Consider the following 7,667-nt stretch of genomic DNA (forward strand, 5'->3'; position numbering starts at 1 on the left):
TTTATTATACATTTTATCCTAAATATGCAAATAATAAATCAAATTAAGGGCTTAAAGACATGAATTCTTTTTTATTAGTCTTTATTATGCATTTTATCCTAAATATGCAAATAATAAATCAAATTAAGGGCTGAAACACATGAATTCTTTTTTATAAGTCTTTATTATGCATTTTATCATAAATATGCAAATAATAAATCTAATTTAGGGCTAAAAGACATGATTTTTTTATAAGTCTTTATTATGCATTTTATCCTAAATATGCAAATAATAAATCAAATTTAGGGCTAAAAGACATGCATTTTTTTTATAAGTCTTTATTATGCATTTTATCCTAAATATGCAAATAATAAATCAAATTAAGGGCTAAAATACATGAATTCTTTTTTATAAGCCTTTATTATGTATTTTATCCTAAATAAGCATAAACTCCTTTTTAAGTCTAAATATGCAAAGATTAGAGGTTACCATGAAGTAATACTGGACGGAGTAAAGCATCTTGAAATTACTGAAGGGCCCATCCTCACGAAGTGGATCAACTAATAGAACTTTCATCTTGTTCAGGTCCACAATAAACAAGATCCAATGACCTCCAGTACATGTAGGAAATAAAGCATAATCACATAACTGGATATCTGGCCCTTGAAATTGCCTATGGTAGGTCTTAAAGAAGTCAATCTGTTTAGCAAGCTCCGCTCCTGTCTTCTTGTATGGATCCATCTGTAAAATAGACGTCAGTAATAACACAATTCAAGAAATAATAGACATTTGTAATTAAAGAGAGGTAGGTATTAGATGTTAGTACATTCAGATTTGTGCTTAAATTCTTTGTCTGGTACATGAGGAAACTAGGAGCAATGAAAAACGTAAGGCATATGTCATAGCCTATTTGTATATTCGAGGATTTAACTCAATTCAAATAAGAATGTAATAAGTAAATAGTGGATCTACCGTCAAAGAGATCTCGCAAAGTAACATCTGTCAAAGGATTCAGAAATAAGGTTCATCTACAGACTTGAGGAGTTAATTCACTGGAAGAAGTTCAAGAAATTGATCAAGCCTCAATGATATAAATCAAGGTTGTGGATTTAATCAAGTGACAGAGATCTCGTCAGGGTATCAAAGAATTACAAGGATTTAATCTGAAGAAAATCAATTATCAAAGTCAAAACATGAAGAAACGTCATGGAAGTTAGTCACTCATGAACCAGACAGTACATTGAGTGTCAACATTGAAGTGGTGGAATTGATTCATAATTCTCAGTGATTTCAGAAGATTTTCAGAAGAATGGTTGCTGCTCAAGATTAGTATTAATTCTCTATTAATTAATTAAGTCATATAATTTAATTAAGAAAATAAATTATATCTGCAAAGATTAATTTATTGATTAATTGAATTAATTGGTTAATTAATTCTGAATTAATATTATGCATTTTTCAGAAATGATTTTGAATTAATATTCAAGATTAAATCAGCAAGACAAATATTTGAACTGGTATGACAATTGGATTGTCATACCGAAAGTCTTTCCAAGCCTTTTTAGATAGTCCTACCGAAAGTTACACTGGGAGCAGATAGTCTTGCTAGTTCAATCAGATTGTCATGCTAGTACAACAGATAGTCTTGTCGAAAGTCATGCTAGCTCAACTGATTGTCATACCGAAAGTCTTTATAGTTCAACAGATTGTCTTACTAGCTCAAGGGAATTGTCATAGCAGCTATGGGATTGTCATTCCAGTTCAATGAGAGTCTGTTGATTGATTTAAAAAGAAACGAAGCATCAGACATTCTTTTTATCAATATAGAACACAAGTCAACAAACAAGAACTCAGCAGAAAAGAGAAGCAAAATATTTCATCCTTCATCTGCAAACTTCAAGATCATAATTTCTAGTTTGTAAAGTTAAATCCAATCAACTAGAAATCATTCTCTTGTTCTTGTGTAACTATCTAGCGGATCAAAATCCCTAGAACTTAATCTCAAATTGCGTTTAGCATTTGAATCTTTTTATTACAAAAATAGAAAAAGTTCATGTCGAATTTATTCTAGATTTGTGATAATTAATTTGAGATTAATTCCTTGTAATCGATACAGTTGTTGTAACACCTTTCAAGTTAAATAATATTCTTATTTAACTTGAATTTTGTTTCACATTTTTATTCCGCATTTAATTCGATTATTCGGTACTGTTTGTATTCAACCCCCCTTCTACAAACACATTGGGACCTAACAATTGGTATCAGAGCCTTCTGATTAACGAACAAATCAAGATCCTAGACTTTTGTGATTTTTCAACTCCTTGAATTTTTATTTATTCAAAAATTCATAATGACTTCACAAAAAGTTGGAACCGTTAAAATTCCACTATTTGATAAAGAAAATTATATCATGTGGAAGAAGAAGATGCAATTATTTTTACAAGTTGCAAATCCCAAATATCTGAACTTGTTAAAGAAGGGTCTAAAAACTCCGATGGTTATTGAACCAGAGGTGATAGTAGATGATATTGTGATTACCAAAGCTAGAACCTATATAAAAGAGCCTGAAGATTTTACTCCTGCTGAAAAGGAAGAAGCCTCCTTGGATGCCAGCCTTCAATTAATATTAATTAATTCCCTTGATCCCTTGATGAACAGACATGTGATGAACTGTAAAAATTCCAAACATATGCGGGAAACTATTGAGGTGATTAATGAAGGCACAGAGGAAGTTAGGGAGAACAAGTTGGAGATCCTAACCTATGAGTATGAACACTTTAAATCCAATCCAGGAGAAGGAATTACTGAAGTGTTTGAGAGGTACAATGCATTGATCAACAACCTGAACATAAATGGAAAATATTATTCAATCAGGGAGGTCAACAAAAAGTTCCTTTTAACACTGCCAACTCATCTTGAACATAGAATCACTGCCATTAGAGAAGCTAGAGATCTGAGTGAGATTTCTCTGGGTAGACTCTATGGTGTGTTAAAAACCTATGAGTTGGAGCAGATTCAGCAGAAGGAAGTCTACGGGAAAGATAGAATAGTCAGCACATCTACTGCTCTTGTAGCTGAAGGTCAACAACAAAAACAATCTCAACAGTCGGAAAGAATGGTACAGTATTCCAAGGCTGAGGAAAATGTATTAGTAGCAGAATATGATCCTCCTACTACAAATCAATCCAGTGATGATTTTTAATCATTGGAAGAGCTGGAGCAATTGGAAGATGAGTCAATGGTCCAAATTGTCAAGAGATTCTCCAATGTCAGATTCAAGAGAAATCCCAAGTTCAAGTACAAGTCCAACTACAACAAATTCCAGAAAGGTGGATCTTCATCCTCTAACACCAGCAGTGGTGGATACAAAACAGGGATGGTTGATCGGAGCACCATTAGATGCTATAACTGCAATGAGTTGGGACACTTTGCCACAGAATGTAGGAAGCCAAAGCAAGTAAGGAAGAACTCTTATGATTCAAATCAGAAGAGTAACTCTGAAAGGGCTTATCTGGCAAATGGAAGAAGCTGGGATAAAACTGATAGTGAAGATGAAGAAGAAGGGAATCTTGCTCTTATGGCTATTGATGGAAAAGCTTCATCGTCAAGAAAAGAGTTAAAATATACTGATGCTGAATTAGTTTATCATCTAGGAGGTAACTTAGATTGTGCTCGTCGTGATAATAAACTATTAAGTTTACATATCAAAGACCTTGAGAAAGAGGTCAATGAATTAAGACTTGTGCACATGAATCAATACAAGTTAAAAGAACAAGTATCTTTTCTAGAGAATAGAGTTGACTGTTATAGAAAACTTGAAACTATTCTCAAAGACAAGATCATCGGTCTTGAGACTAAGGTTAGAGCCTACTTCAATTCTTGTTCGAAGGATAAAGAGTTCTACAGTAAGCAAGCTGTTAATCAAACATCTGGAATAGGTTATGATTACAATGCTGCTATTGGAGAATTAGGCATAAACTCCCCTCCTCATGTCTGTGCTAAGGGAGGGAAGTACCACATGTGCTTAAGGGTGTTGATGAACCCCTCTATAAAGCATCAATTGCTGAACCATTTGATGCGACCTCTTCTGTTATTCAAGAAGAAATACGTGTTGAAGATCTTGCTAATGAGAAGGTTGTTTCCAAGTCGAGTGTGTCGAAAGTTCCAGTCAAAGTTGTGAAAGCAACTGAGACTAACTCAGACACACATGAGTTGGATAACAAAAATGCCATGTCTACCATGCATAAATTTCCTGCTATTAATATCTCTCATATAGTATGTGGTGTTTCTAATTGTATGTCTTGTGCTTTTAATATGATGTATGCTTATTTTAATGATAAGCATGTTTCTAATGATAAGACTACTCCTCGTCAGCATGTGAATAACAAGAAGCATGATAGGTCTAAGACTACTAGTCCTTCTAAGGCTAGAAAGGAGACATTTGTGCCTAAGCCTAAACAGAAATTTGTTAAGGCTGTTTATAAGGTCAAATGTTCAGTCATTGAGAAAGTTGAGACCATTAAAGTTAAAAATGTTGTTTTGCCTGACAAAGGACAATTCTACAAGTATGCCGGGCCCAACCAAGTTTGGGTTCCGAAGAAGGTCTAATCCATTTGTAGTGCAGGGCATTAAACAGGTGGAACCGGTAGTGTGGATTCTTGATAGTGGATCATCAAGACATATGACCGGAGATAGAGCCCTGCTATCAAATGTGGATTGAGAAAGCTGGCCCCCTGGTTACCTTTGGAGATAACAACAAATGTTTATCTGAGGGATATGGCTGTTTGTAAGCTGATAATGTTATCATTGAAAATTTGTATATTGTGTTAGGTTATTATCAGGAAGCAGTATCTAACATATAGCACCAGTGACGAGACTTGAGAATATTACGATATATCACGCACCTAATGCACATTACACTTGGAATTGGACTCTAGTAAGATGTGTACAAGTGTATTCCTGGTTGGTGAGTCAAAAGAGGAAGTCAGTGCACCACAGTTCATGGATTTTGAAGCTGCAGATCTATTGGACTATGCAATCTCTTCTTCACAATCTCACTTCAGGTTGGTATGAACTAGTGTACTACTCAAGCAATCGTCAAGAACATGGTATGACACTCTAACTGGAGTTACAGTTTAATATGAACTAGTAGAGTCGTCATATTAATAAATCTCTTATTACTAGGCACAAACATATTATTTTATATGTGCAGTGAGTTTTAGGAGAAAATCAAACTTCTTTCTACATTAGTGATTTCTTATTTCATTAAAATCTTTTGAAATCACTAGTGTACATCATTTCTCTCAAAAGATTAAATGTATAATTTTCATTCATTATAGATCTTAAGTACATTTTATCTCTCTATTGCCATATGTTCTGTGATACAGGTTCAGTCTCCAATGACTTTCTTTCATTGACAGTCATGAGGTTGAAAACCCACAACTTCTATCCCAGATTGTAAAGACAAACACAGAAATAGAACCAACCAACATTCTCTTACCACTAAATGTAGTATGAATGAGCGTGAGGGAGATAGTGCCTTAGTGCACCACATAAGAAAGGTTCTGTAGTCAATCCAGTAGCTCTGTCTCCTACTTAGATAAGTAGTATTTAAACCGAGACAACTGCTAGCCCCCATACATCTTCTCAAAAAGATGTAATGGCTGAAAAGGCACAAAAACAGTTACTAGATTCATTCTCTCAACAGGGTGCGTCTATTGAAATTTGCCTGTCGGCCAAGGTATCCAATGTAGTGTCACCACTTCAAACATAAACAATTCTTGATGCACAAGGAAAGGTTACACACACAAAGGATGAGTTGACGGAAACAAGAGTTTTGACCATTTTAAGGTCAGATTCGATTGTTCAAGGTTCGTTAATGGACCAATTGCCTTTACAGGTGTTAGGAGAGGATACTGATCCAAAAGCCATATGTCAGTGGTCAGTGTCTACCTCCCCAGGCTTAAATCCCCTGGATGCATCTGCGGATAGTGGATCCGACATAGGTGCAGATCGGCAACTTGTTGACAATGATTCAGATATTACCTGATGAGTCACAAGGAAATGTCTTCACAGACATTAGAAGGGAACTTTGATCTTTATGCTAAATTCGTTGGATCATTGTATACCTTCCCAGAATTCAAATTTGGAACCCTAAAAGGGAAACTAGCAACTTGTAGATTATGACTCAGATTAATCTGATGAGTTTAACAAGGATGGGGATTTGCGAACTCCCATTGCACCACCTGTGACCTCCTTAAGGATGGCTAAGGTGATTTTCCTTGCAGGTACAGCTGAATGTTGGAGCTATGAGAGAAGAGTGATACACTTGTGAGAATGAGTGTAAACACGAGTGGAGAGAAGAGTGAAACACATGTGAGGTACACTAAACAGAATCACACACTCACAGTGAGGAAGAAAGAGAAACTACTTGTTATTTCATTTCCAACCAAGTGAAATATGAGAACTCCTTCAGATGACGACATACATTCCTTCTTTAAGGGTGTTGTGAATATGTTGTGTACTTGATGATCACTTAAACAAAATGTCTAAGTAGATTTTACTTAGTGAAATTATGTAGCTCTCGACGGATAAGAATTATAGTCCCGACGGATAACTCGTTATAGTCCCGACGGATGATTACCTTATTATCCATAGAGTGAGTAGCTTATGTAATAATAAGTTTGAAGCACAGTGATGTATGCACCTTTGTATAGAATCTGTAGTAGCATATAAGTCATGTTGACTTTAACCAGATATGCAGAATAGGTTGATTAATTGTACATAAGCAATGTCTTGTAATTCTGTATAAGTGAAATGAAGTCAAGTGCCAAAATAGCTACCGACGGATGATTAACAAAGCCTTCGACGGATGATCAAATGACTATCAACGGATGTTTAATATAGCAGTCGACGGATGATCAATCATGTCATCGACGGATGATCTGAAAGTCGACGGATGATCATATCAAGAATTCAAATATCAGTTGAACAGTGAAAGCTGACACATAGCCGTCGAGTTGGATACAAACACACTATGGAAGCCCATTAACTGGGTAATAGAGGACGAAAAGCAGCAAAGATCAAGACTGTTAGATTTTATATTTGTTCAGTCTTTTTGACTTTGTAATCTTGGTAATATATAAACCAAGAGAGTAGCAAATAGAAAAATAACTGAGATAGCTGAGAAATACACAAACAGAGAAATCTTTGTAAGCATAATCTTTAACATTTCCTGTATTCTCAGTAGTTACATTTTGTAAGCAGTTGTGAGCATTTCTGCATACAGAGTCCTCTCGATATATTATATATATATATATATCTCTGGTGGAATTGTTTAAATCCACCAGAAAGTTTTTAAAGACTCTTGTTTTTAATTACTTATGTTTTGATTCATTCAAGTTTACATTCCGCATTGTGCTAATCAAAACAAATATATCTATAATCGAGTTGAACATTTTTATTTCAAGAAAAAGGTTCAAGAATTCCATTCAATCCCCCTTCTGTAATTCTTGCTATATTGTTAAGGGACTAACAATTGGTATCAGAGCAAGCTCTTAATCTACAAAGAGTTTAAAGATCAAAACAATTCAGCAAGATGAACAAGAAAGATGTTGGAGTCAAGATTCCTTTTCTTGATAAAGATAATTACCATCATTGGAAGGTAAAGATGCATCTTCATATGCTTT

The sequence above is a fragment of the Apium graveolens genome, chromosome 9 (genome assembly GCF_009905375.1).
Source record: "Apium graveolens cultivar Ventura chromosome 9, ASM990537v1, whole genome shotgun sequence".
In the NCBI taxonomy this organism is placed as follows: Eukaryota; Viridiplantae; Streptophyta; class Magnoliopsida; order Apiales; family Apiaceae; genus Apium; species Apium graveolens.